At 35.5% G+C, this 22170-nt stretch overlaps 2 pseudogenes; both read left to right on the top strand.

The window, feature by feature from the left end:
• The first annotated feature begins 666 nt into the window (after positions 1–666).
• Positions 667–3709, top strand: LOC107793025 (protein DETOXIFICATION 14-like; annotated as a pseudogene).
• A 7-nt stretch (positions 3710–3716) lies between these two features.
• Positions 3717–14546, top strand: LOC107793638 (protein DETOXIFICATION 3-like; annotated as a pseudogene).
• The last annotated feature ends 7624 nt before the right edge of the window (positions 14547–22170 follow it).

The raw sequence follows: 22170 nt of genomic DNA, 5'->3' as shown, positions 1-22170 counted from the left end.
TCTTTGCATGATGTAGAGTGAAAGGATACACCTGAGTCCAGAATCCAAGATTCGACTGGACTGTCTGCACAACAAATTAGTGCATCACCGACTTGTTCAGCAATTACATTTGCTGAATTTTCTTCCTTATTCTTCTTTGGTTCTCTACATTGACTACTGTAGTGACCCCTTTTTATCGCAATTCCAACAAGTAATGTCCTTGCGATTTTGGATTGTCCTCTTCTCCTTGACTTTGATCTGCCACGACCATAATTCTGTCCTCTTTGGTTGATTCTCCCCCTGCTTTCGGTATTAAAAGCAGATCCTGGGGAATCACTTGATTCTCTTCTGCAAATATCTTCGCTTAGAACCATGTCTCTAATATCACTCAATTTGAGTTTGGTACTTCTTGATGAACTGCTAACTGCAGTTACTGTTGCAGACCAACTCTCCGGTAGAGATGATAGTAGAATCAACGCCCTGATTTCGTCATCAATTGTTATATTAACAGAACTCAACTGAGTAAATATTATATTAAACTCATTGATATGCTTTGTGACTGATCCACCTTCTGTCATCTTTAAGTTGAACAATCGACGCATCAAATAGACTTTATTTGAAGCAGATGACTTCTCGTACATATTTGATTACGCCTTCATCAAGCCTGCAGTGGTCTTCTCGTTAATGATGTTAAACGCCACATTTCATGTTAGCGTCAAACGAATCACACCAAGAGCTTGGCGATCTAATAGATCCCAATCTGCTTTGGCCATAGTCTCCGGTTTCACCTCGGTCAGAGGTAAGTGTAAATTTTTCTGGTACAAATAATCCTCTATTTGCATTTTCCAGAATCCAAAATCTTTGCCATTGAACTTGTCAATCTTAACCTTCCCTTCTTCCTATGCCATTTTTCACAAAAAACAATTTATGTGAATAGTGCTTGTGAATAGTAACGATGATCAATAATGTCGCACTATTCTTGTAAATAGTACATGCACCAATACTGTACTTTTCTACCAGAATTACACTGTCTGCAGCTCTGATACCAGTTGTTGAGGAGACATGTCAAGATAATAAATGGAAAAAGATATTTAGGAGAGAAACAATAAATTACACAAGACAAGATTTACGTGGTTCGACAATTTTTGCCTACTCCACGGTCATACAAAGAATAGCTCTTTATTAATTGAAGAGAGAAAGAAGAAGTTTTGGGATGATCGACAAATGAAAATGTAGACCTCTATTTATAGGCATTTGAATGCCCTGCCGAGGTAAGCGTTTACATCATAAGAATGCCGATGTAAGCGCTTACATCATAAGAATGCCGATGTAAGCATAAGAATGCTGAGGTAAGCGCTTACATCACAAGAATGTCGATGTAAGCACTTACATCGTATTTTCATCTCTTTTTGATTTTTCTTTCTTTTGTTTTGTCTACTTTCACATACAACAATATGTTTGGTCCTATCAGTTACTACTAAATATATATCACACAAATTATGGGTTCAAAATTTAGTATTTGATGAAATCTTAGTAATTTTTCACATGTATATCTATGCTTTGTTTTAATAATACTAGGCTCAATTGAACCAAATGTAAATGAACTCCATCGTCCTCCAGCTATCTTTGGGATTGAGTCTATCTTATTAACATGGTATCACAGCAAAATCTACCCCTATTCTTATTTTACACAATGTCGGTCATATTATGTCGTCCAAATTCTAGATGTTCAGGCCTAGGCGTTCAGGTGTTATAGTCACATGGGTTGAAGAAATGGACTGTTTGTCTGTCTGTGGTCATGGACAATCCTTACCTCATAAGCTATTTTTTCGGATTGAGTTAGTCCTAAGGTCTATTTTTTGAAATCATATTAATTGAATGAGGTTTGTGAATATGTAACAGTCAGGGCTGGTTGGTGGTTTGGAGGCACTATGTGGACAAGCTTATGGAGCTCAGCAATATCACAAGCTCAGTACATATACCTACACTGCTATAATTTCTCTGTTTCTTGTATGCATACCAATATGTGTTTTGTGGTTCTTCATGGACAAATTGCTTATATTGATCGGACAAGATCACTCAATCTCAGTGGAAGCGCAGAAGTATTCAATGTGGGTAATCCCTGCTTTATTTGGTGGTGCAATTTCTAAACCACTAGTTAGATACATGCAGACACAGAGCTTGATTCTTCCTATGCTTCTATCTTCCTTTGCTGTTCTATGCTTCCACTTGCCCATTAGCTGGGCTTTCATATTTAAGTTGGAGCTTGGAAACATAGGAGCTGCTATAGCCTTCAGTATATCCTCTTGGTTGTATGTCCTATTTCTTGCATTTTATGTCAAATATTCAAGCTCCAGTGAGAAGACTCGAGCGCCTTTCTCCATAGATGCATTCCTGTATCAGACAATTCTTCCGTTTGGCTGTCCCTTCTCCTGTGATTGTTTGGTAAATATTCCTCTTCTTGAATGAATCCCTCATGCCTGATGATCTATTGGATGCAGTTATTTATTTATGTATTTTCATTTCAATGACTCTTATTTTCCAGTATGACTGGCAACACTCTTATTGTAGCCTAAAATGGTAGTCACTTGAGGTGCTTACTTTGCTATCAGGCCTTCTACCAAATCCAACACGTGAGACATCAGTGATGTCAACATGGTACCATACTCTAATCCACAACCAATTCACATTGGTCATGAATTCGGGAGATTTTTCAATAGAAATGCGTCTAATCTCTCTCTTTTTTTTTTCCCCACACTCTTGCAGCTTAACAATTTCAACATTACACTTCACTGTACCATATGGCTTCGGAGCTACTGCAAGGTTTGACTCAATAACTGTCAACTATGTTCATCAGTGAAAAATCATACAATATCTTACCCCATTATTTGTTGTCTTATTTTATTTTAAAGTACTCGTATTTCAAATGAATTGGGAGCTGGGAATCCTCAAAAGGCTCGACTGGCAGTTCAGTTAGTAATGTTTCTTGCAGTCATAGAGACAGTAGTATTAAGCACAAGTCTATTCGGAAGCAGGCGTGTATTAGGAAAAGCATTCAGTAATGACAAGCAAGTAGTGGATTATATAGCTGAAATGACTCCTTTTCTATGTCTGTCCATTATCACAGATAGCTTACAAGCTGTCATCTAGTTCCAAGCATCCATCTTTTGATGTGTCATATTTACTAGCAAAGCACCAACGTGGCGGGTAAAATTCAGTGACCATACATAATATTAACCCTGATATATTCCTGAAAAAGTTTGTACTGCACTTCGACTTAGATTTTTTTGTTAAAAAAAATACAGGTATAGCAAGAGGAAGCGGGTGGCAGCATATCGGGGCATATATAAATTCAGGGGCATTTTATTTGGTAGCAATCCCCTTAGCAGTGGTGTTAGGATTCGTTCTACATTTGAAAGCAAAGGGTCTTTGGATTGGAATAGTGGTTGGTTTTACTGTACAAACCATCAATCATTCTATCTATTGTTACAAGTTTCACTGATTGGGAAAAGCAGGTTCATTCATTTTACCTTTTTTTTTAGTCTTTTCACAATTTCCTCGTTTTTTTCCTCTGTATTGAAAATTTGGGAATGGACTGTGCAGGCAAAGAAGGCAAGAGAAAGGATACACGAAGGAAGATCTTAGGTTCTATTTTATGCTATTGGCTACAAACTCAAATCTGATTAGCTGCAAATTCCATGCTTTATATTATCCAAATTTCAGAAAGTAATCAATGTATGAAGGTGCTCCTGCAAAAGGGATATAGTGAGAGCCTGTGGATCTGTTTTTAAGTTTGACTACTTAGTGTCTATGAAAGAACGAGGCATTTGTTCTTAAAATATTTAGTAAGTTCATTATATATAGTAAAATTTCAATTTTGGCTCCTAATTAGGCCCAAAATTCGGATTTAGTCCTCAACTTGTTGTGTAAATTCCAATCGCATCCAGATGATTAGGTATGAGATATGGACTTGTAATTGGTTGATTTTCATCCAGATTCCTTTTAAAAAATAATAAGATAAAAGGCGTATTGTTAGAATAATACCACTTAAAAGGCAAGTATGAAATTACCAAGAAAAACAGGTTTCTGTTCAAGTTCCAAGGAGTGAATTTGGTGGGAACACAATTCCATGTATTAAGGAGGTGAATTACAAATTGATAATTTGTCCACAGGGAGTAAAGAAAGTTTTCTTCATATATTTTTTTGATATACAATTTGGATTATATGATCTTCTCTGTAAGAAGAAATGAAGAATGCAATATATGTCATATTCCATTAATATAATAGAAGTAGTAGATAATCCATTTTTGGTGTCTGTGTTTTAACGCAAAAATGGCTGCAACAAGCCAACAAAGACTGAAAAACCTTAGACAAGACAAGCCAACAAGGAAATAAAAAAAACCTTGATTGAAAAATGACACGTTGGGGGTAGCAATATACAACATATCGTTAAATAATTCTTATACCTAGTTAGGATCCTTATAATTTAATGGTAAAAACAAGATATATTGGCCTTTGAAAAGATGGTTTCTTGCAGGTCATACTAGTAGTCATTAGTCAATTGGGAGCCTTAAAATAGTCCAGATCGAACAAAAGACAAACGGGAATTTGCTAATACAGCTAAAACTGTATAGCAGATAACATAAATAATGGCAAAATGGTGACCCCGAGAAAATATTTTTAACAAGTACCCGACAAAGTAAGCAAGCATCTTTCTGTCACGTGTTAGGAACAACATAGAATTACTAAGTACTAATTGTGCATTGATTCTTCGTATGTTGTAAGTGGCGGTTGCGGAAGCCAAATGTATATAGTGTGAATAAGTCACAACTACTATACCAAAATTATGACAGCCACCAAATAATAAATAAGACAATAAAGCAACAATAAAGGGAACACCACAATTTACGAGGTTCGGCTAATTTTGCCTACTCCTCGGACACAACCAATATTTTATTTCACTTCAAAAATACAAGTGAAATAATACTAAAGAGAGAAGATACAAATGCCTTAAACAGATGAGAAGGCAAATGAGAGGTGTGTTTCAATCCTAAACATTAGGCCTTCTTTTATAGGGGAAAAATCCCCCAAACTTAACTCCCAACCAATGTGGGACTTTGGCATTTTGCCAAACTTCAACAAATCTCCACCTTGGCAAAATTCCACATTTTCAATTCTCTCTCAATAACAAATTTTGGTTGTGTCTTCATCTTCAATCTTCAGTGTTCAACAATGTTGATCAAATCCAAACAATGTTGAAACTTGACCGCAGTCACCACCTTTGTCAGCATATCAGCAGGATTCTCTGTAGTATGAATTTTCTTCACCGTGACTCCACCTTTTTCTATGACTTCTCGTACGAAATGATACCGAACATCAATGTGCTTCGTCCTTGCATGATAAACTTGGTTCTTCGCTAATTGAATAGCACTTTGACTATCACAAAAAATTGTGATACCTTTTTGTTCAACACCAAGCTCCTTTAGCAATCCTTGAAGCCAAATTGCCTCTTTCACAGCATCTGTAATAGCCATGTACTCTGCCTCTGTTGTAGACAAAGCAACTGTTGACTGCAAAGTAGACTTCCAACTAACTGGTGCCTTTGCAAAAGTAAACACATAACCAGTAGTTGATCTTCGTTTGTCCATATCACCCGCAAAATCTGAGTCACAATATCCAACTACAGACTGATTGTCTTCCTGCTCAAAAACTAACCCGACATCTACAGTATTATGAATATACCGTAGAATCCACTTCACAGCTTGCCAATGCTCCTTCCCTGGATTGTGCATATATCTGCTAATAACTCCAACAGCTTGTGAAATGTCAGGCCTTGTGCAAACCATTGCATACATCAAGCTACCAACAGCATTTGCGTATGGTACCTTTGACATATACTCTCGTTCAGCTTCATCCATTGGCGACATAGTAGTACTTAGCTTAAAATGGGAAGCAAGTGGAGTACTAACTGGCTTAGTCTTGTCATCTATGCCAAAACGTTGAAGTACTCTCTTCAAATATTCCTTTTGAGATAAACAGAGTTTCTTTGAACGTCTATCTCTAATTATCTCCATGCCAAGAATTTTCTTTGCCTCACCCAAATCCTTCATCTCGAACTCCTTCTTCAGTTGAATCTTCAACTTATCAATTTCTTCCAAATTCTTGGAAGCTATCAACATATCATCAACATATAGGAGAAGATATACAAAGGAACCATCTTTAAGCTTGTGCAAATACACACAATGATCGTATTTGCTTCTCTTGTACCCTTGCCGCAACATAAACTCGTCAAATCGCTTGTACCATTGTCTAGAAGATTGTTTCAATCCGTACAACGATTTTTCAAGTTTGCACACCATATTTTCTTTTCCAGCAACTTTGAATCCTTCTGGCTGAGTCATGTAGATTTCCTCCTCCAAGTTTCCATGTAAAAACGCAGTTTTTACATCCATCTGAACTAGTTCCAAATCCAATTGTGCTACCAAAGCCAACATAATTCTAATGGAGGAATGTTTTACAACTGGAGAAAACACTTCATTGTAATCAATTCCCTCCTTTTGAGCATATCCTTTAGCCACCAATCTTGCTTTGTAGCGAACATCTAATTGGTTAGGAAATCCTTCTTTCTTTGCAAATACCCATTTGCACCCAATTGCTTTCTTTCCCTTCGGGAGATTGGCCAATCTCCATGTATGATTCTGATGAAGGGACTGTATTTCATCATTCATGGCAATCCTCCACTTATCTTCTTCTGAACTTTGGACAGCGTCTTTATAAGTAGTAGGAACATCATCAGCTACAATTGAGGTTGCACAAGCAACCGTCTCTATGAGACGAACAGGTTTCGTTATTGTTCTTTTTGGCCTGCTGGTTGCTATTGATTCAAGTTGTTGTTGAGATTCCTGAGTTGGAATCTCCTCTACTGGCTCTCCTTCCAGAGGGTAATCTTCATTTGTTTCCTCCTCTGCTTCTTGTGTAGGAAAAATAAATTTTCCCTCAAACTCCACCTGCTTAGAAACACCTTCATTTTGTTTGGTATCTTCTGTTACCTTATTTACCATAGCAAATTCATCAAAGGTAACATCTCTGCTGAATATTACTTTCTTTGTCATAGGACACCATAAGCGATATCCTTTGACTCCAGAAGTAATTCCCATAAAAATAGCCTTCTTTGCCCTTGGATCCAATTTTGACTCCGTCACATGATAATATGCAGTTGAGCCAAACACGTGTAAAGAGTTATAATCTACAGCAGGTTTTCCGTACCATTTTTCAAATGGTGTTTTGCCATCAATAGCAGCAGATGGTAGACGATTAATGAGGTGGCATGCATATGTAATTGCCTCAGCCCAAAATTCTTTGCCCAAGCCAGCATTGGACAACATACACCGTACCTTCTCCAGCAAGGTCCGGTTCATACGTTCTGCCACTCCATTCTGTTGTGGTGTATGTCTAACAGTGAAGTGTCGGACGATGCCATCATTTTCACAGACCTTATTGAAATGATCATTTTTGTATTCACCTCCATTGTCTGTGCGAATACACTTGATTCTCCTGCCTGTCTGATTCTCCACCATCGTCTTCCATTTGAGAAAAATTCCCAACACTTCATCTTTGCTCTTCATTGTATACACCCATACTCTTCGGGAAAAATCATCAACAAAGGTTACAAAATAGTGCTTCCCACTCAATGAAGGTGTTTTGGAAGGACCCCAAACATCAGAGTGTACATAATCCAAAATGCCTTTAGTATTATGGATCGATGTACCAAATTTAACCCTTGTCTGTTTCCCTTTAACACAATGCTCACAAAACTCCAAGTTGCAAGCCTTTACTCCTTTTAACAATCCTTGATCTGATAGAGTTTTCAAGGATTTTCCTCCAGCATGTCCCAAGCGCATGTGCCATAGCTTGGTTGCTTCTGCCTTTTTGTCGTCACTGGATGTTACTGTCGCTGTCCCAATAACTGTACTGCCACGATAGCGGTACATATTATTATTCTTCCGATTAGCCTTCATTACCACTAGTGCACCGGAGCATACTCTCATCACTCCATTTTCTGCAATGATTTTGAACCCTTTTGATTCTAGGGCTCCCACAGAGATGAGATTCTTCTTCAAATCCGGTACATTTCGAACATCTATCAATGTTCTGATCATTCCATCATGGTTCCTTAATCGTATTGAACCAATGCCATATGAGGTAAGAGGGCTGTTATCCGCTGTGTGGATGACTCCATATTCTCCTTCTTGAAATTCCACGAACCAGTCCCTGTTGGGACACATATGATAGCTACAAGCCGAGTCCATCAACCATATGTCTGATGATGTTGATGACTCTGTTGTAACTAATGAGAAGTCTGAATCATCACAATCAGCTACATTTGAATCCATAATAGCCTATCCATTGTTATGTTTGGCCTTATTCTTCAACTTCGGACAGTCTTTCTTCCAGTGCCCTTTTTCTCGACAAAAGGCACATTCATCTTTGCTGGGTCTGGATCTTGACTTGGATCTTCCCTTCTTTGTCCTCGTTTGATTTTGAGGACGACCCCTCACAAACAGTGCTTCTCCTTCTCCGCCCTTCTGTTTTTCTCGCTTTCTTTGTTCATAGCTGTACAAAGCTGAACAAACTTCTCTGAGAGAAATTTCGTCATTTCCATGGAGTAGAGTAGTTTCAAGGTGCTCGTACTCATCAGGAAGTGACGCCAACAACATTAAGGCCAAGTCACCATCATCATAAGTTGTATCCATATTTTGCAAATCTGTGACCAACTTATTGAAACTGGTGATATGTTCATTCATCGTGGTACCAGGAACATAGGTGAAGTGAAACAGTCTCTTCTTCATGTACAATTTATTTTGACTGTTTTTCTTCAAAAATTTATCCTCCAGTGCTTTCCATAATTTACTTGCAGAAGTTTCCTTTGTGTATGGATATTTCTGCTCTCTAGCAAGGTAGGATCGAATGGTACCGCAAGCAACACGGTTGATAATTCTCCAATCTTCTTCTCCAATAACATCTGGTTTCTTTTCTTCAATGGCCAGATCTAGCCCTTGTTGAAAAAGGAAATCTAGAACCTCGCCTTGCCACATCCCAAAATGTCCGGACCCGTCAAAAATTTCTACCGCAAATTTCGCATTTGACACAATTCTTGTCATAAGCGAAGATGCCAATGATGGCGTATTGTTGACACTTGATGTAGATTCTTCTTGTTTATTGTCCCCCATATTTGACACAAATATTATTTAATAGCTGACGACACAAATCAAAATTATTTCCTTTCTGATGTAGAAGATCAGACTAAGCTGCAACTACAGAGCATACTCAGACAGAACCTTGACTCAGTTACCAAGATAAATCTTTTCTGATGTGGAAGATCAGACTATGCTGCAACCACAGAGCATACTTAGACAGTACCTTGGCTCTGATACCAATTGTTGCGGAAGCCAAATGTATATAGTGTGAATAAGTCACAACTACTATACCAAAATTATGACAGCCACCAAATAATAAATAAGACAATAAAGCAACAATAAAGGGAACACCACAATTTACGAGGTTCGGCTAATTTTGCCTACTCCTCGGACACAACCAATATTTTATTTCACTTCAAAAATACAAGTGAAATAATACTAAAGAGAGAAGATACAAATGCCTTAAACAGATGAGAAGGCAAATGAGAGGTGTGTTTCAATCCTAAACATTAGGCCTTCTTTTATAGGGGAAAAATCCCCCCCAAACTTAACTCCCAACCAATGTGGGACTTTGGCATTTTGCCAAACTTCAACAGTGGCAACAAGTGGAACTACCATGGTAGAGGAGTTGCCACAGAGCTTGAAAGAAAAAAAAATGGCAGATAAATTGGGATTCTGTATCTCAAGAACTGAAGAAGACGAGTCGTTTTATGGCTCCAATGGTAGCGGTCACAGTTTTTCAGTACCTCTTGCAAGTTGTATCAGTCATGATGGTGGGACATCTTGGAGAGTTAGCGCTGTCTAGTGTTGCCATCGCCACTTCTCTAACTAATGTCACTGGTTTCAGCCTGCTTGTAAGTGCTCTCTACATATTAATGTTCCATATGCATTAGTGTCTCATGTGAGGGGAATGTCTTGTGTTTGTATATACTGACCTCATGAACTATCTTTTGGGGTTTAGTTGAGACAAATTCATTCCGATTCTTAGCTTACCCATTGTTGGTCCCTCATACTATGTTGTCTACTCTCCAAATGTCCGGGCCTGGACGAGAGGGAGGGGAGAGGTGTTAAAATCCCGAAGGAATGGACTATCGTCTCCTTATATGGTTTTATACAAGTATCATGGACTAATTTTTGGGTTGAGTTGGTCCAAATAGAGGTGGACCTATGTATAACAAACATTGAGGGTCACCGGTTCCCGTAAATTTTGGCTGAAATCTTGTACTATATGTATATGTGTATACCTTGAAAATGGTTAATTTAAATAACTTGACACCTTGAACACTAAAATCCTTTCGGGGACACTGACTGAGTAGAATACTGGTGCCCCGTTGCGTTAAAACCCTGGGTCCCTCCAGGTCCAAAGTCTTTTGTTTACTAAAATGTTCGTCCATGAAACCATAGTATTGATTTACTAAGGTTTGTGAACTTGGAACAGACAGGGCTGGTTGGTGGTATGGAGACACTATGTGGACAAGCTTATGGAGCTCAGCAATATCACAAACTCAGTAGAAGTTTTAACTCACAAATTTCTTTTTCTTCTTTACTTTTTACCTGTTAGGGATATAGTAGATATGCCCTAGATCCAATCTCATATTTGATGATTTGAACATATTTTTGTGAACGTTATTTGATATAAAAATATATGGCATTCTTTTATCATAGTTATTATTAATTGTTTGATTAATTTGATAAGGTCCTTGATTAAATTTTGAGATTTGTCATCGTGATAGAGATCATGATAATGAGAGCAAAGTCTCTTACAATTTAATCTAAATTTGTTCTTGATCGTAGGATTATTAATTTGGATATTAGTAATCTGGTTAGATCAATATTTATGTGATTGTCTTTATGGGATAACGATTAGTTGATCTCATTAACTAAATCACATAGATAGATGATGTATATAGAGATATGATCATTGAACCGACTCATTGGATAATTCCTAATGGTTAGAATTACCATAAACTGTCAATAGGATATTCTCTTGAAGAATGCGATGTAAGAGTTTTCTTTGACATGAGATCGTCATAGTAATTGACAAGTTATTTGTTGTGCTTTAATACTAGACACCTATGGCCCTAGGGCGATAGTTGAAAGGATATTGGATACGATTGAATACTTGTAGAATTAGTGATTGATCAAGATGGAATCTGTCAACTCTTGGTAATGAGTTTAAGCTCCATGTTGTCATGAATTATAAACGACCAAGTTAAGACCTTGGCCAGGGCAATTGAACGAAAGAAGAAAAGATTTTCTTAGGTCATTCAATGGTCGATTATATTTGACATGAACACATAGTTGGTCGCCTATTAGGATATGACAGTTGAACCATATCTTAGGGTGATCTAGAGCTATAAGGACAGAAGGAATTACTACATTATTCTTCTACTGGTTCTTGAGAGTAAATTGTATACTTCATTCTATCCGGTCGTTAAGGAGTATTGTTAGACGTCACCCTTGATTAGTATATTGATGTGATCACTTTACTACCGGCTTAGTATTGAACCTATGGGGTCACACACTAACGGGTGTTATGATCTTTGTTAAAGGATTAATTACTTTAGTATTTGTTAATTAAATTAAAGAATTTAATTAGTCAAATAAATAAATTATTAGTCCAAATGAAATATTATTATATTCTTTGCTAGCACAGAGGATATAATTAATATTGTGAACAAATTGAAGTTTTCTATTTGGAATGAAAAATTAAATTGTATCTCTTAATTGAAATATATATATATATATATATATATATATATATATATATATATATATATATATATGTGTGTGTGTGTGTGTGTGTGTGTGTGTGTGTGTGTGTGTGTGTGTGTATATATATACATATATAAAGGTTGTATATTTAATATTAATTTATTTTTTCCAATTTGGAATTGGATTTGTAAAGTGCTTAAAGGACGTATACGTTAAATCCAATGTTGAATTGGATTGGCGTGAATCGGGATGTCGGCAGCTTCAATCCAATTTGCAATTGGATTAATGTAATATTTTAATAGAAAATTATTTTGACATTGGACTTGCACCAAGTCACGGCCTTTTAGCCTTTTCTTGTACTATTGGAAAATTACAAAAGGTGATATATAAATATTACCATATACGTGACAAGGAAGTGTGAAAAATAGTGCATCCACGATCTGCACAAAATTGTTTTCTTGTCCTATTACTGTTGTCCCGAAGTTTTTGAGAAAAATTTCAGCACAAGTTTTTCGTTCAATTTGTTCGCGGTTTCGTTGATCAAAGAGTTGATAGCAAAGATCAGTCTCGGTGTGGATATGCATAGAGTCTTCGCACTGTCGAAGAATTTGAAACGAGACTTTTAGCACGAGGTTCGTCTTAGATCCGATCTATTGACATGTAAATAAATTTTTAAACACGAAAAGATCTGCCTAGGATTGTTATTGTCTTCCGCTGCGTGTTACGAATACCTATACGCAATCCTACAGTGGTATCAGCGCCATGGTTTATTGTGTCTAAAATTTATTCAATCTCAGTGGAAGCGCGCAAGTATTCACTATGGGTAATCCCTGTTCTTTTTGGTGGTGCAATTTCTAAACCACTAACTAGATACTTGCAGTCACAGAGTTTGATTTTTCCAATGCTTTTATCTTCCTTTGCTGTTCTATGCTTCCACTTGCCAATAAGCTGGGCTTTGACATTTAAGTTGGAGCTAGGAAACACAGGAGCTGCTATAGCCTTCAGTAATCCTCTTGGTTGTATGTCCTATTTCTTGCATCTTATGTCAAACTTTCAAGCTCCTGTGAGAAAACTCGAGCGCCTTTTTCCATGGAAGACTACCTTGGTATTAGACAATTCTTCCGTTTGGCTATCCCTTCTGCTGTGATGGTCTGGTTAATATTCGTCTTCCTGAATGAATGATCAATTGCATGAAGTATTTATTTATTTGTATGTTGTTATCTCAGTGAGACTTATTTTTCATTATGGTTCAACTTATTGTAGCCTAAAATGGTGGTCATTTGAGGTGCTTGCTTTGGTATCAGGCCTTTTACCAAATCCAAAGCTCGAGACATCAGTGATGTCAATATGGTACCGTATTATAATTCACAATTCCTATTCCTTTGGGAGAATTATTTTAATAGAAATGGTTCTAATATATCATTTTGTTCACACACAGCATAACAATTTCTCAATTACACTTCAGTATACCATATGGCTTTGGAGCTGCTGCAAGGTTTGACTCTATAAGTTTCAAACATGTCCATCAGTAGCAAAAAGTACTCATACAAAATAATCTTACTCCAGTGTGTCTTGATATTATTTTGTAGTAGTCGTGTTTCAAATGAAGTGGGAGCTGGGAATCCTCAAAAGGCTCGAATGGCAGTTCAGGTAATAATGTTTCTTACAGTCATAGAGACACTAGTGTTCAACACAAGTCTGTTCTGGAGCAGACATGTATTGGGAAAAGCATTCAGCAATGAGAAGCAAGTCGTGGACTATATAACAGCAATGATGCCTTTTCTATGCCTGTCCATTGTCACAGACAGCTTACAAATAGTCATCACTGGTTAGTTCCATAACATTTAGCCGTTAATTTATCTGATAGTCACTGAAAGTCATAAAGCTATTTTTTGTAACATTGAATAATGAATACTCAGAAAATACGAATCGACCGGAATGTTAGACACATCACTCTCCACATCACCAGCTTTGCCACTGTCAATTCCATATCAAAAAGTAAACAAAAAATGAAAATCCACTGTGTAAAATTTTATTTCATTTTTAGTGGTAACTCGCATGATATTATATTTTCCAAAAAAAGATTTTTCACTTGGACTAAGATTATTTTTACTAACGAAAAACAGGTATAGCAAGGGGAAGTGGGTGGCAGCATATTGGGGCATATATAAATCTAGTGGTATTTTATGTGATAGCATCCCTTTAGCAGTGGCGTTGGGATTTGTTGTACATTTGAAAGCAAAGGGGCTTTGGATTGGAATAGTGGTTGGTTGTGCTGTACAATCGATCGTTCTATTTATTGTTACAGATTTCACAGACTGGAAAAAACAGGTTACATTCTTTTTACTTTTCTGAAAGTCTTTTCATAGTTTCCTCGATCGCTTCTTTTCTTATAAAATTGGGGAATGGACTATGCAGGCAAAGAAGGCAAGAGAAAGGGTACACGGATCTTAGGAAAACAAGAGATTAAAGAATTATGCCTTTGTATAACATGCATAATGGGATCATTTCCTTTGCACTGGCTACTTTTACTCGCTATTCAAGTCTTTACGCTATTGTACATCTGAATTGAAAGTGTTTGTAAGAGAATCTGGTGCATCCACCAGCTCTGTCAAGAATTTTTACAGAGTGATTTGGTGTTCTTTGAATTTCGAAGACTTCGATGGGTATTTTCAGTTCTTTTTTACACGTGCCACTTCGTGAGTGATGCGTGTGTATGAGTTAAAGGCATTCGAATTTAGGGGTATAGTATGTTAAATTCTTTGGAAAAGACCTAAAAATGCCACTCAACATTCAGAAATGGTCTATCCATGTCATCCGTTAAAAAAATGTTCATTTCATGCCACTGTCGTTACACGTTTGACCCATTCATGCCATTATTTACTAATGGCTCAATTTTTTATTTGGCCCATCCATGCCACTGTCGTTAGTCAATAATGGCATGGATGGGTCATTTCTGTAACGGCAGTGGCATGGAAGTAGTAATTTTTTAACGAATGGAGACCATTTCTGAAAGTTGAGTGGTATTTTTAGGCTTTTTTCCTTAAATTCTTTAAAGAATGTGCGATGGGCATATGGTGTTGTCTGCCTTTTTCCTTTTGTGGTACACTAATATGAGACTACTTACATTGACGTAAGGGTGAAGCTTCCCCATGGATCTCATGTTTCATATCTTGGATCAACTCAAGAACTTAAAATGTTTTATTTTTTAATAAAAATTATCGGATAAAAAACACTGTACGAAATCACATAAAATATAGAAGTCAGCTTGAATTCGCACATATGATCAGTTTAAGGACAGCTCATGAGATTGAAGTGCAGTTGTGTACAGAAGTAAGTGTGGATTGAAGCTTCTGCTCACGTATGTCAACTTCCATTCAACCATAGTACTTGATCAAAACAATGATAGAATAAAGAACTAGATCTATACGTGATCCATGCGGCGTAGTCTCTTAAAAATTGCCAGAAGTCAACTAGAATTTGCATATATGGAATTAAAAACTGTTCTGTGACAAAGACGAGAAGCTTATAAAATTCCACGAAAATTAAAGATCCTAAATATAGGCTGATCAAGAATATCTTTCCTGAGGTCTCCCCTGTCATTCTCTCTCAAATTTCCTCAAGCTTATAGCTATCATATCGTTGTAACATTTAAAGATTGGTTTTAACCATTAAAGAAGGTGTTGCTCGAGGAAATGGGAAGGGCTCTGCTGCCATTGAATAATGAGATCAGCAAAAAAGTGGTGTTTAAAGAAGAGGTGAAAGAAGTGAGTCGCATAGCAATTCCAATGATAGTGGTTCATGTGTGTCAATTCCTGTTGCGCTATGCACCAATGGTTATGTTGGGTCAATTAAGAGAACTCTCCTTCTCAAGTGCTTCTATCGCCACACGTTACTGGCTTTTGTTAGATCTAGTTTTAATGATGCAAATAATATGCCTATGCAGGAAATCAATTATAAAAGAACAAGGAATCAAGGAGATACTACAAGATAAGTCAATCTTGATACTTAAGGAAAGAAACCAATCAGCAAATCTGGATGCCTAAGGAAAGAAATCAATTAGCAAATCAATCAGCAAAGATTAACGGACAGATGCGATGAAAGAATCAAGCAAGCCTAAACTTAAGGCATGAATCAAGGCCAGCATATACGGAAGATCGAAGATCCTGTAAAGATTGCTAAGCGGCTAATTTCGGAAGGACCAACAATCAAGGAGCAAACCTTCATTATAAACAACTGTTAAAGGAAGGATATGAAGGAAGAGTAACGACTAGCTATCTTATTCTTGTAAATAATAAATCTCTTTCCAAGGATCAAATCTCTTTGGTTGTCACTACTAGAAATCCGGAAAAAAGCGACCAAAATTTAGCGACCAAAATTGGTCTGTGGGAAATAGCGACCAAAGTTGGTCGCTAAGCTAGCGAAAATAATAAAATAAATAAAAGAAACAAAATAGCGACCACGGTTGGTCGCTACTTGGTTGCTATATTAGTCAAAATATTGACTGGACTGGTCAGACTTTCTTGGTCAAACATTTACTGAGATTAGTGACCAATGTTGGTCGCTAAAGTGGGACCCACCTACAAAATTTTAATAATTATATTATTATTTTAAAAAAATTATAAAATATAAATATATATAATATAAAAATGGCGACCAACGTTGGTCGCTACTTAAAGGGTAGGCAGATACCGACCAACTTTGGTCGCTTAAATGGGGCCCAGTTATACAATTTTAATAATTATATTATTAATTTAAATATTATATGAAATATAATTAAATCTGATTTAAATATAGCGACCAACTTTGGTCGCTAAACTAAATTCTTGAATAAATAGCGACCAAAGTTGGTCTCTATTCAGGTCAACAATGGTCAAAATTAAAAATCACTTTTGTATTTACTATCTAAATAATATAAATATAAGCCGTTAATACTTTTGTAATACAAGGGATGAATAGTACTATGAATCGTGCATCTCTCTCTCTCTCTCTCTCTATATATATATATATATATATATATATATATATATATATATATATATATATATATATATATATATATACTTACGCTATATTATGCACTGAGTATAAGTCTATTAGGTAATATTATATCGAATATAGCTTACATATATAATATATATACTTACGCTATACTATGCACTAAGTATAAGTGTATTAGGTAATACTGTATCGAATATAGCTTATATATATATAATATATATACTTACGCTATACTATGCACTAAGTATAAGTGTATTAGGTAATACTGTATCGAATATAGCTTATATATATATATATATATATATATATATATATATATATATATATATATATATACTTACGCTATACTATGCACTGCGTATAAGTGTATTAGGTAATACTGTATCGAATATAGCTTATATATATATATATATATATATATATATATATATATATATATATATATACACTTACCCTATACTATGCACTGAGTATAAGTGTATTAGGTAATACTGTATCGAATATAGCTTATATATATATATATATATATATATATATATATATATATATATACTTACGCTATACTATGCACTAAGTATAAGTGTATTAGGTAGTATTATATCGAATATAGCTTATATATATATATAATATATATACTTACGTTATACTATGCACTGAGTATAAGTGTATTAGGTCATACTGTATCGAATATAGCTTATATATATAATATATATATATACTTACGCTATACTATGCACTGCGTATAAGTGTATTAGGTCATACTGTATCGAATATAGCTTATATATATAATATATATACTTACGCTATACTATGCACTAAGTATAAGTGTATTAGGTAATACTGTATCGAATATAGCTTATATATATACTATATATACTTACGCTATACTATGCACTAAGTATAAGTGTATTAGGTAGTATTATATCGAATATAACTTATGTAAGCACGTGATTTTTGCCCTATATGAGAAATACTCCAAAAAAATGCAAAATAAAATGATTTTTCTTGGTGTGCAATTTTGAGTATTTTTGTGACATTTTTGGATTATTATTTATATTTGTCTGTGTTTGTTTATTTGCTAAATTAATAAAAAATACAAAAATATGTCGCATTTGCATGTAGGATTTAATTCTATAATTGTTAGTAATTAAATTAGTTTTACAAAAATTAAAAAGTTACAAAAAATATGCATCTTTTGCATTTTTAGCATTTAATGTCCAAATGAATAATTTTATGCTTAATTATTACTTAATTGTGCGTTAATTGTTATTGGTAGTTAATTTGCGCTTTTATAACTTAATTTAGTTCTTAATAATAATTTAAGTATTTTTATAATTTAGTTTTAGAAAATAAAAGAAGAAAAGATAACAAAAATACAAATAAAAATCGGATTGGGCCACTTCTTCAATTTTCAACCCCAGGCCCAAACAATTGTCCACGACCCAGTCCACTTCACACGGGTCGACCCGGTCCGCCCCATTAACCCATTAACCCAACACCCTTCTTCATTCAAAAAACAAAACAAAAGAAAAAACAAAAAGAACAAAAAACCCTAAAAACCTAAAACTAACTACCCGCCCCCCTCCATCTTCTTTCTCTCCCAAAACCTTCATCCCAAGCCATCCATGGCTGCTTTCCATGGCTGCCCTCGACCCCACTCCCTCACATCCAAACGCCACTAACAAACAGTTCGTCTGCGTCGTCACTTCGTCTTCTTCGTCCTTCGTCAAGCTCGAGTTCGAGCTCGACGTCCATGGCTGCCCTCACCCTCGTCGTCACCACCAAGCTCACGTCAAACCCCCAGCTCCCCGCCACCACCTAACAACTAGTCAAGACCACCCCCCGCACTCCCCAGCAGCGAACCAAACACCACCACCATCCACCACGAACAAAGCTCCATCCATCGCCACCACCAAGCGACCCTTCCGGCGATCCACCATAACCCGTCACAGCCCGACGTCCAGTCCCCCCGCCCAGCTGCTGTTTCTTCACCTCCAAACAGACCTCGTCGACCATTGTTGCTGCGTCGATTGCCTCCCCGTCGTCACCACCGTTACGCCCAGTCGTTTCCATGGCCAAGCTCGTCAACCAGTCGTTTTGGCTGTGTTGTTGCTGCCTCACTTTCATCTTCTTCGTCGTCCGCTTCAAGCTTGCGCTGCTGCTTCATCGTCCACCATTTCGTTCAGTTGAGTTGCTGCCACCATTTCGTTCAGTTGAGTTTTAGTCGAGGTCGTCGAGCGTAGTTTTGAGTTCGCCAAGTTTACAAGGAAGTCGAGTTCGTCGTTGAGCTCGTCGTTGAGTCCGGGCAGATTTATTCCCATCTGAGGTTCGTCGAAACAGTCCATACAATCGAATTCGTCGTTTTTCATCTCCGGTTAGTAGTTTTTTTGAGTTTTATTTTGTCCGTATTTTGTTTTGATATTTTCGAATCTAAAATCAACAAATGTTTGTGTTGTTTATCGTTTGAATTAATTTTTAGTTCATGTTCATGTGTTGTTTGTTGAATTAATTTTCAGATTCCAAATGAAAGATTAATTAATTGTTTTTCATGTTTATTTCATGTTTGTATTGTTGTTTAAGTGAATATTTGTTAGTTTAATGTTGTTAGATTCAAATTGAAATTTAATTAATTATTTCTTCAATTTGTTTCATGTTATGAATTTTCCAGAAAATATTAATGTTGTTTGAATCGTTAGAGTCCGTCATGTTTGTTGCTTAAAAATAGATTTAATCCATGTTCATCTTTGTTTGAAGTTCATGTGTAAATTCAGTGATTTAATGTGAGTTTATGTTTGTTTGTGATTTGTTAATTTAATTTGAATCATGCATATTGTTGTTTGTATTGTTGTCTCTTTGTTCATCCATTGATGGTCTAAATTAACCAGGATTGGTTCCCAATATGGTTGATTTATTTCCATTAATTTGGAGTTTGTGTTGTTCATCATGTTCATATGATTTGTTGTTGAAGATTGTTGAGAAATTGGTCATCTTGACTATATTTTGGTTGAGTTATGATTAATTGTTTGTTTAGAGCTGAGGGGTAGTTTTGGTAAATTGCATTGCATTCGGGGGTAGAATGGTAATTGCAATAGGGTCGGAGGGGTAGTTTAGGAATTGTACATTTTGTAATTGTTTATTTGAAGCATGGGGGACAAAATGAAATGGGGTGGGTTGTGATATGGTTATTTAATATAAAGGGGGGACAAGACAAAATTTAGTGGGGGGAATCTTGCATTATTTTATGTTAGGCATGGGGGACAAAATATAATGGGGTGGTGTGATATGTTTATTTAATGTAATGGGGATGAGTGGGAAGATAATGGGTTTGGTAGAGAAAATGGGTTGATTTTAATTGATTAAAAGATTTATGAGATGGGATATAAGTAGAAGTCTTGAAATCAGATAGAGACACAGACAGAAAAAAAAAGAGATTAGAGAAAAAAAGGAGCTGAACATTTATTCCGAAAAAGCATTGAAACTCTCAAGAAAAGAAAAAAAACCTACAAAGAAAATAAAAAAAAGTTGAAAATTAGAAGAGAAAGTAGTACACACCTGATAAATATTCTGGTATACATGTGTAGAAATTAAGGGTTGAAGATTAACTAGCCTTTCAAAAATCTGAAAATTTCCCTTGGTTTCTGTCCGTTATTTTCGGCATTCCTGGATTTTATTTTGAATTTTTCAAATCTGTCACTGGGATTTTTGTTGACTGGTTATTGCTGGTTATTGTTGTTGTTGTTGTGTTACGTATTACGTTGCTGACTTTCTTCTTCTTATATTGACAATATCAGGTACACAACTGTAATTTTGGCATTTTGTAAGCTGAAATGAAGAATGGAGTGTTAAATTTTTAATTTAGTTTAATTTTTTTTGTATTGTATTTAGGTTATTCATGTATTATTATTCTGTAAATCACTGTCATTTGGCATAACTAGGCATATTATAGCGACATATTAAATAACGCCTTAACCAGATTATTAGGAAATATATTTAAGCCTGATTACTAATTAAAACTGTTTAATAATAAAAAATAGAAGAAATAACGTAAAAAATGGCGTTATTGAATCAGTTTGGCAAAAATTGACTAAGTTCCTTATTCATAAGGTTTTTCGTCAACGATAAGTTAATCGGAATCATGTAGTTAATTTCAGTTAAAACATGAATTAGTTTGCGAACAAGTATTAGGACATGATGTGAATTAAAACAAAGTTAGTTAAGGTTAAATTGTTTAATTTTTTAGAAATATGGTTTAGTAATCAAGTTTTTTTTTTCTTTCAATTTTCAGTATTTGTAAATAATTAGTTTCAATAAGCTTAAGTCTTACTAACAATTTGAATTTTAATCCAACTATGGGATAATTAGTTTTTTTTTTATTTTTTTATTTTATTTTTTGACAATTCCATGTTGTATTTATGATTATAATTTTTATTACTTTCTGTTAATATTTGTTTTTCTCTTCTATTTAATATGTTATTTTCAAGAATGTAGATATTGATTTTATATTTATAGACAAACTTAGTAATAATAAAAAGGTAGTCATTAAAGGATATTCTTAAAATAAGGAAGGATTTCGCTAAAAATAAATAGATGTAAATAATACAAAAATTTACAGGATTCTCCAATCTCATTTATTTATTTAATTATTTTAAAAAAAATTACTTAGAATTTGGGATGGATTGTTTAGTGAATTTCACTTCCTTCCCCAAAGATAATGACGCGCTAGACTCTTTAGGCGCGATTTAATTAATTTTACCTTTTTAAACTCGGATGCGCATTTCATGCGACCCAAATCTAAATCCTAAAACATTGAATAAAAATGTGTTCCGGATTGCGGGTGCATTTCATGTGACGTAATCCAAAGACATGTTTTAAACGATGTTCACAATTTTTTTAAAGTGGTAAAAAGTTAAAATTGGCACATCGGTTCATAATTGTATTAAAATCAGATAAATAAGCCAAATATGACAATTGAGCGACTGTGCTAGAACCACGGAACTCGGGAATGCCTAACACCTTCTCCCGGGTTAACAGAATTCCTTATCCGGATTTCTGGTACGCAGACTGTAATATGGATTCATTCTTTTCCTCGATTCGGGATTAAAATTGGTGACTTGGGACACCCTAAATCTCCCAAGTGGCGACTCTGAAATAAATAAATAAATCCCGTTTCGATTGTCCTTTAATTGGAAAAAACTCCTACGCCCTTCGCGGGATCGGAAAAAGGAGGTGTGACAACTTATATATATAATATATATACTTACGCTATACTATGCACTGA

Source organism: Nicotiana tabacum, chromosome 3, assembly GCF_000715075.1.
Source record: "Nicotiana tabacum cultivar K326 chromosome 3, ASM71507v2, whole genome shotgun sequence".
Taxonomy (NCBI): domain Eukaryota; kingdom Viridiplantae; phylum Streptophyta; class Magnoliopsida; order Solanales; family Solanaceae; genus Nicotiana; species Nicotiana tabacum.
The sequence above is the reverse complement of the archived record's forward strand: the minus strand, read 5'-3'. Positions and strand labels throughout refer to the sequence as shown.